This window comes from Macrobrachium nipponense, chromosome 12 (assembly GCF_015104395.2).
Source record: "Macrobrachium nipponense isolate FS-2020 chromosome 12, ASM1510439v2, whole genome shotgun sequence".
In the NCBI taxonomy this organism is placed as follows: domain Eukaryota; kingdom Metazoa; phylum Arthropoda; class Malacostraca; order Decapoda; family Palaemonidae; genus Macrobrachium; species Macrobrachium nipponense.
The window spans coordinates 79,425,157-79,435,156 of NC_087205.1; positions in this window are offsets into that span (position 1 = coordinate 79,425,157).

Sequence of the window (10,000 nt, forward strand, 5' to 3'; positions counted from 1 at the left end):
GGCCACAACTTAGCAATTCAGTAGTATACTTGAGGGGTCTTAAAACTTCTTTTTATTCTTTAAGATTTTTTCCCCCTTAAAGCTTGTTTACACAGAGATTAAAGGTGATTACGAAGAGACTGTGAGGCTCTGGTGTTGAATAGGAAGTTCTTGTCTTTATTGTCCATTGTATTAATGCTTCTTTCTACTCTGAAGTCGGTCTGTTTCATCTGATAACAGAAATCCTCGAAGGAGAAAGGGGAGGAGCTCTGTCGACAGTAGCCTGAAGCTATAATGGCAATATAGATAACATAATAAGGATCGGCTGGCAGAAACATATTCATTGGGAATTCCTACACTGTTTCCCTTAAATCTATCGATTTCAAGTAGCAGACGAATAGGGAAAAGGGTGATAACGAGGTAGGTGTGTGTGTGTGTGTGTGTGTGTGTGTGTGTGTGTGTGTGTGTAGGTGAATGGGGAGGTTTCGGTTAAAATATGGCCTACTAGCCTAAGGTGGAGCAGACATTTATTTTCAGTAAAAAGTAATGAAATGTTTCCTCTATAAACAAACACACGGAAAAGATGGCGGATAAAAAATAACATAAAAATAAAACTATTTTAATTATGGCATTGAAACTACAAAATGGAAAATTTTTACTAAAACAGTATGAAAAAATAATCCAAACACACTCAATAGCTGTAGAGATAAAGAGGGGAAAAATGTTAATTACAAAAACACAGAATAATGGATAACTATAATGGACGTGCGTAACAGCTACGTAGAAACGTGAAGTAAACTTGCCTTCACCTATTCACTCCCCTCCCCCCCTTGGAATAAAATCTGTTAAATGCACCACACTGGAGCCTGGAACAATGAGGAGGATCATTGAGGGGTAATGGTTGCAAGTACTTCCAAAGTGGAAACTACCCCGTACTTCAACGTTCATTGTAAGGGAATCTTTGCAATAGCTGACTGAATTTTAGGAAATTAATGAATAATTTTCATCACTGTCATTACTGTATCTTAAGAGTAAGTGTTTGTGAAGACTTTAGCTTCAAGTTAAAAACACATTATGGAATCACACCTAAGAATTACACAATTTGAATCATTAATCCCCCACACATAATATACACACACACACACACACACACATATATATTATTAATAATATATCATATATATATAGTATATATATATATATATATATTCATATATACACACACACACACTCACATATATATCTACTATATAATCTATCTATATATCTTAATCATATTTATATAGTATCTATATATATATTATATAAGTTTTTAAGTTTTACACACAACTTTCTCCAACTTCGAATGTTGGAGCCAATATTTGGACCCTGTCATGTTTAGCAAATTAGACGAATGTTCTACGCATCCTACTGGTATTTCCTGCGTTCTCACTCCAAGAAATTCTAAACAACTGACAGAGGACATAACTTTCGCTGATTTCAACATACCATCACCATTTCATACACGCCCTCCCCTCACGTACTTCGAGTTAATGGTTATTTACCACCACTACTGAAAAATCAATTCTTTATAGATTTTGTGTCAGAGGTCTATGCGTCTTTCAACGTAGAAACAGAATTAACGCTTATGGACTTACAATAGGCAAAGTTTTTTTTTTTTATAGCAAACTAATAACCCAATTACATAACGGCGAATAATTTCAAGGGGTAACGGTAACAACTAGTGAATCAAGACGCATTTTCTTTTTATGTCGGTATCGCTTATTCTGTCAAGTTTCAGAAACTTAGCACGTAAGTTTCGTATCTCTCCTCGAGAGGACTGAATCAAAGGCAGTGTCGCCGGATTAATGAACTGGGCCGTAACCACTACTCTTTAATTTCTTTTTTGACGTAACAAGGGTTTCTCTCTCTCTCTCTCTCTCTCTCTCTCTCTCTCTCTCTCTCTATAGTATAATATATATGTGTGCGCGTATTATATATATACTATACTATATATATTATATGTGTGTGTGTGTGTGTGTGTGTGTATCTATATGTGTATGTATTCTATATATATATATATATATATATATATATATATATATATATATATATATATATATATTCAATTCGTATTTTAATTCTTTCAGTGCCTTTGCTGCAACGCCCATTTTATATCATAAGAATAAAAAGTACAAAATTCACCATTTTATCTCCATTCAGGACACAAGAATTTACAACAGCAACAACAGGATTTGGTAGAGAGAGAGAGAGAGAGAGAGAGAGAGAGAGAGAGACCTTACCTTACAGACCTTACAGTTCGTTCGGGTTGCCCCAGGTCCCTCAGTGTGAGGCGCCTCTAATGTCTACCAGAGAGTTGCTAGTACATCTTCCGGTATATTTTGCATCTTCCAATCTTGGATGGTCTGGGATGCAGTTTAGATATTTGTCGAGCTTATTCTTAAACACATCTACGCTCACTCCTGATATATTCCTCAGATGAGCTGGCATCGCATTGAATAGACGCTGCATTATCGATGCTGGTGCGTAGTGGATTAATGTCCTGTGTGCTTTCCTTATTTTTCCTGGTATAGTTTTGGGCACTATTAATCTACCTCTGCTTGCTCTTCTTTCTGATATTTTTAGTTCCATGATATTTTCTGTTATTCCTTCTATCTGTTTCCATGCCTGAATTATCATGTAGCGTTTCTCTTCTCCTTTCTAGACTATATATTTTAAGGATTGTAGTCTTTCCCAGTAGTCTAGGTCCTTAACTTCTTCTATTCTAGCTGTAAAGGACCTTTGTACACTCTCTATTTGTGCAATATCCTTTTGATAGTGTGGGTACCATATCATATTGCAATATTCAAGTGGACTACGAACATATGTTTTATAAAGCATAATCATGTGTTCAGCTTTTCTTGTTTTGAAGTGCCGTAACAACATTCCCATTTTGCTTTACATTTTGCCAGTAGAATTGCTATTTGATCATTGCATAACATGTTCCTATTCATCATCACACCAAGGTCTTTAACTGCTTCCTTATTTGTGATTGTCTACTTATTAGGTCCCCTATATGCATATAGCTTTCCTTCTCTGTCTCCATAATTTATTGATTCAAATTTATCAGAGTTAAATACCATCCTATTTACCTCTGCCCAATCATATACTTTGTTAAGGTCTCTTTGTAGAGCGTTCCTATCTTCATCACAAGTAATTTCTCTACTTATTCTTGTGTCATCAGCGAAACTACTCACTACCGAATCCTTAACATTACTGTCTATGTCTTCAATCATAATAACAAACAATATTGCAGCTAGCACCGTACCTTGTGGCACACCGGATATTACCTTGGTTTCATCCGATTTCTCATCGTTTGCAATAACTATCTGTTTTTGTTGTGTAAAAATTCTTTTAACCATCTTCCTACTTTATCTACGATATTGTGTTTTCTAATTTTCTTTGCTAATATATTATGGTCTACTTTGTCAAAAGCTTTTTGCAAAGTCTAGATAAACCACATCTGTTTCATTTCCGCTTTTCATATTTTTGAATATGTTCTCACGGTGGACTAACAGTTGGGTTTGTGTACTTTTTCCGGGTACGAAAACCGTGTTGTCCTATATTAAACAAATTATTTTTTATTAAATGTTTCATAATATTTTTCTTCATTACCCTTTCATACACTTTCATAATATGTGATGTTAGACTCACAGGCCTATAATTACTTGCCTCTAGTCTTGATCCACTTTTGAAAGTAGGGGTGATATATGCTAATTTGTGCTCATCATAAATCTTGCCTGTATCTACACTTTGTCTTAATAATATTGCAAGTGGCTTTGCGATAGAATGAACTACTTTCTTTAACAAAATAGCAGGGACTCCATCCGGCCCTGCAGCAGCTCCATTTTTAATTTCATAATTGCCTGCACAATATCAGCTCATTAATTTCTATGTCAGCTAAATATTCACTATTTTCTTCCCTTACTTCTATATCATTATCTTCATTTATCTATTCTAGGGGTGAATTCTCTCTTATATCGTTCTGCCAGTATGTTGCAAATTTCCTTTTTTTTCATTCGTTAATCTCCCTTCAATTCTCAGAGGGCCTATTTCTATTCTTCTTTTTATCATCTTCTTCGCATATGAGTATAATAGTTTGGGTTTTGGTTTTGCTTGATATTTAATAGGGTTTTTTCTTCCAAGTCCCGTTTTCATTTTCTTTTGATTGTATAAATCTTTGTTCTGCATTTTCTATCTTACTTTTTTAGTTCTATAACTTTCCATGCATTTTTTTGTTTTTTCTTTTGCAAGACCTTTTTTCCACTTTTCTGATTTTCTGGAACAAGATCCTTCTGTCTCTTGGTATGCATGTATGATGTTTACTTTTCTTCTTCGGTATATATTTTTCCACTATTTTCTCCAATATTTTATATAATATCTCCGTATTTACCCTTATGTCATCACTTACGAAAATGTTATCCCAATCTTTGTTTAATTCTTCATTAATTTCTGACCATTTTATATTTTTACTGTAGAAGTTGTATTTTCCATATCCTTCCCACTTTTTCATTTCTTGCTTATCTCTATTTTCACTTGCTTTGGAATGAACTGTTAATTCTATGACATTATGGTCTGAAATACTCGCATTATAAACTATTATTTCTTTAACATAATTCATCTCGTTCACAAATACTAGGTCTAAAGTATTTTCCTTTCTTGTTGCAGGTGATTTATTTGTTGAATGTTGTATTCTAGTAGCATATCTAATAGCTTTTTAAATTGCCTCTTATCTTCTGCACTACTATTACTCTCTAATGTATAAGTACAACCACAGTCTCCTATTCGTTCTTTCCATTCTACGAAAGGAAAGTTGAAGTCACCAGATAGGAGAATAGTCCAGTCCTTGTGATTTCTACATATATCATCCAATTTTTCAATTATTAAGTCAAACTCTTTAGTATTAGGAGGTCTATATATTACTATGTTCATCAGTTTTTTCAGATTCAAATTACTACCGCTATTAGTTCACATTCTGAGTTACTATATTTCTCATATATTTTTCCTTGTTTTTGTCTTTCCCATATATTGCGGTTCCCCCTTGATTCCTATTTTTTCTATCTGATCTATAAGTTTGGAACCCTTTTATTTGATCATCATTCCCAGTCTCTTGGGAATACCAGGTTTCACTTATATTCATTATATCTCTTTTCTTTTCATTTTGGGTTAGTTCTTCTAAGTACTCTATTTTTCTTTTTGAGTTACTCGTAACTAAACCCTGCGCATTCATCACTATGATGGTTTGCGTGTTTTCTCCTTCATTTCAATTTAATAAGGTAGTTAATAAGGATTTTCCCATGTCTCTTTCCTGTTCTGGTATGTTGTTCTTTTTTTCATTTCCAGAAATTCTGACATTAAAAAATCCAACTTTTCCATAATATTTGATCTTCCTTCATCATAATTATTCATTTTGTGTCTGAATCTGCAATTTTCTCCGTTTCTGCAATATCCTCTTGCATAATAAATACAGTTATTATCTCTGACTAGAATTTCGGAGCTGATGCTTTGAAATTTTTGCTGACACCTCTGCATATCTCATTGGTGGTTTGCTTTTCTCTTTTACCTGATATTCTTGATTTCTCTCTTTATTTGTTTCTTTCTTATTTTGGATTTTATTACTTGGTTGGTTATTTATTTGATTATGATTCATGGCTACAGGGTGCATATATTTGCATTTTTTGTCGAACTTACATCCTTTTCCTTCTTTTAGGTTTTTACATATTTTTGGATGCAGATCTCTGCAATCATCCCCATATCCATCTAAGTATGCACATTTACCATATATTTCATAGTTTTGACATATCTTAGGATGTTTGTAGTAACATCTTTCTCCAGAGAGAGAGAGAGAGAGAGGAGAGAGAGAGAGAGAGTCCATTTATCAGGGGGTGTGAACAAAATATATTTATCGAACCATTTACCGGAGCCAAGCCTATATCCCATAATCGCATTACCAAATGAAAGAAAAAGGGATAAATCTAAACTTAAAAGTCGAGTGCAAAATACAATTGTTTCCTCTACTTTTAAGAGTGCATTAACTTTTTAACTCTCACTGGCACGAGTACCTCTTCCTGTCTATTTGTTTTGAACTTGAATGGACAGCTGGAAACTGCCTGATGCGATGATGCATTCAATTACCTTTCCATTAAAAGTCAAAATAGCGCTCTGCTACAATTTCTTTGTACCATGATTTCATTCATCTCGAACCGCCAAACGATTAGGTTTGCTCATGACATGGCGGATCCAGTTCTTTCTATTAGTAATACAAAATCGGACCACTTATGCCTTATATACGTAAGTCATTATATTCTCTGACCAGGTAATGCTAGGCAGGTTATGAACTAGTTTGGGGGATAATGCAAGACAGGCAATAATGAATGGTTGCAGCGGGTAACGCAATGTGGTTCATGAATTCTGTTTGCAAGTAAAAGAACAGGATACTGAATTCTAAAAATGTCTTAACGATTTCGTTCAGACTGCACCCTTTTTATTCCCCTGGCCATTTAACAAATCAGGTTAATGGAATGAATAAATACTGCATTAGCCTTTCAGAATTCCAGGTTTGAAAACATTAAAATTGATGCAGTACACATCAGATATTTCTTAACCCCTGAAATTACCTGGGAGTTTTCATCAATATGACCTCTAATGTTATATTTAAAAAAGAGCAAGATAAGCAAAAATCTTATCAAAATCCCGTCACACTACGGAAACAATATATATATATATATATATATATATATATATATATATATATATATATATATATATATATATATATATATATATATATATATTATTAATATTATATATATATATATATATATATATATATATATATATATATATATATATATTCACACACACGAGAGAGAGAGAGAGAGAGGAGAGAGATAGAGGAGAGAGAGAGAGAGAGAGAGAGAGAGAGAGAGAGCGTATATACAATTTCATAAAAAGAAACCTCAAGAGGATCATATATAATGTATTAATTTCACTTTGTGGACTGTCAATGCAATTCCCCTAACGCAGTGGTTCTCAATCTATTTTTTTAGTCATGGCACCCTAACTAATGCAATCATTACCGTGGCACCTCTTCTTCACCATCACACCATATCGCATTAGTATATGTTTGTATATATATATATATATATATATATATATATATATATATATATATATATATATAGTGTGTGTGTGTGTGTGTGTGTATATCGAGCTACAAATGTCCTTTAATATCTAATTCGCTCTACCTCGGAATTAATATATTTTCATATATGTTAACCGAAGGGGAATTTTTTAGTCGATAAGAAATTCGTCGGTTCATGGGCACGAACCATCGCACCAACAAATTGAGGACGCAAAGTGAAGCCTTAGGCCACACAGCCACCGCAAGAGGATATAAGTTTACGCCACCTCTTGCGGTGGCTGTGCTGTCTAAGGCTTCACTGTGCGTCCTGAATTTGTTGGTTCGATGGTTCGCGCCCATGAGCCGACGAATTTCATATCGACTAAAAAAATTCTCCTCCGGTCAACATATATGACAATACATTAATTCCGAGGTAGAGCAAATTAGACATTAAAGGACAATTGTAGCTAGATGTATGTATATGAATCACGGTAAAGTGATATGACATATATATATATATATATATATATATATATATATATATATATATATATATATATATATGAGTAGACACACCGACCATAATTATATGAAGACTTCTGCAAACTTTTTTTTCTTACAAATGTTCATCGAGATGCTCTAGCCAAGACAAAGTTCATGACAATCTTGCGGCACCCACAGGCACTGTTTGTGGCATCCCGTTTGAGAATTACTGACATAATGAATCCGTAAAAAAAATGGCAGTAAAAAAATTTAAGCAAAGCGAAAAGAAGCCTCGGGGAGCACAAGACCTCCGCAATTACTAAATCCCCACGATCACATATTGTTACTGCCTAAAAATTATCCGTTGTCTGTACTTGACAAATCTTTGGTAATGATGCGTAGGGTGTTGGCTTCGTAAACCATCCTTATATTTCTCCAAAAATCTACAGAAATGGTTTCAGTCATGAGGTCCATCTTTGTTGAATATTTCGTACATATTCTCCCATAACTCATAACCGCCTTGGTGAAGGTGAGAATATGCTACCAGAATTAACAGCAGGACAGTTTCGCTAACTGGAAGACTTTAGGAACTTTATTATAATCAACAATAAAACAATAACAGAGCTCCAACAACGCCACCTGGAACCATAGCAGTGTCAGCGTAAGTCTGGGAAATTTTCGATATCAAGCACGGCTCTGGGACAATATTCGTTGGGCTCTTTCGAGAGCCAAAAAGTCCCTATAAAGGTCAACTTACACTAAAAGTTAATTTCCTATAATTTTCAAAAAGTAGTAACTTGTTGCCAGCCATGAGGCCAACTTTTCGATATAATCTTCGTAAAAATCAACACAGCTTTTCACGTGGCGCTGCTAATTAACAAATGAACACGCAAAAGGACATCTAAACGAGCACACCGATGCAAAAGCATAACCAACTGATTAGGGCAATATTATCTACATAAACCTGATTCAGACTTAACTATACAGTTTCAACCTATGCGAGTCATTCAAAAGGTTTTTCGGTCTTCCCAAGAAAGAAGAGTAGTAACTAAATCATTCTGGTGTGATTCCACACTATAATTATGTGTATCATTATAAACACAAATTCAAGCGCTTGCCTTTACTGTATTGTAGGTGCGACCGTGTGAAAATCACCAGGTAAGAGTAATCTTTTTTAAATAGACTAAAGAGGTAATAACATTTACATAAGTTTACTTTAGTCTTAACTCTGTACCTCGTCAAACTATAAATAATTAAAAGAGTCCTCGATCATACCCCCAGAGGAGTAACTAAAACGTTTTGATAGTCATTTCAAATTTCAAACACCTTTTGACGATGAACAACAATTCAAGAGATTGCATTTACTATATTTCAGGAGAGTCTTTGTAAAGAAAGTGGGTACATGTCAATTACAAAAATGATTTGAAAGATGACGGTGCAGTGATTAAATATCAACACAAGTAGGGTAGATCCCCCATGGAATCCCTAAGGCATGGTCAGCACACTTGGTGCAAACTCTCTTTCCTTATTCCACCATCTAGAAAAAACTGTTCAACACAAGCAGGTAAGAGATAGCACAGAATATGAACATCTATCCCTGACAGACAAGAGGATACCATTCACCACATGGTTCTAAATCCCGAACGTTTGACTGCCTAACATGCGGCCGAGATCAAGGGCACTGGTACTGGATCGGTGCACACGATTTTGACTGACATCTTGGGGACGAAAAGCTGAATATAGATAGCCATGATTATAAGATAAACCGAGTACAAACTTCCAGGGCACTTCTGACATGTTTCCAGACTGATCAAGACAATTTCTACGAGAAAGCAGTAACCACGAATAAAACGAAGGGTCACCACTTCGAACTCTAATAAATTAAAACAAAAAGTTTCGCTATCTTCCTAAACTCAAAATTCACAACATTATAGAACCAATAGTGAAGTAACCCATGCAGTGGAATATTCGAGACCTAGGATGCTTCCTTCCTCCACATCAGAATAACGATTCTTGAACACAAAAAGATAAAGTACATCGAAGTTAAGAGAGTATATTTGAAGAATAAATTTTGTTTTCTCTTGTGATCCTTATTGGGTGAGGACGTTAATACCTTCCCAACGCTTGGAAAAGAAAATAACAATATGACAGCTGTTAATTACCTTGTAAAAAATCATTTGAAGGGCAATAACTATTTGGAAATGGTGCAACAATTTCCGAAAGATCAACATTCTCTTCCGGTGAATATGTAGCTAAAAGGAGAAAAAAAAGTCTATACGGGAAATGCTAGTAAAAAGTCATGAAATAATTAAGGGAGAAGCAACAAAGATTCAGTTAAACTACTCCCACTAATGGAAAACGCTGCGAGGAATGACC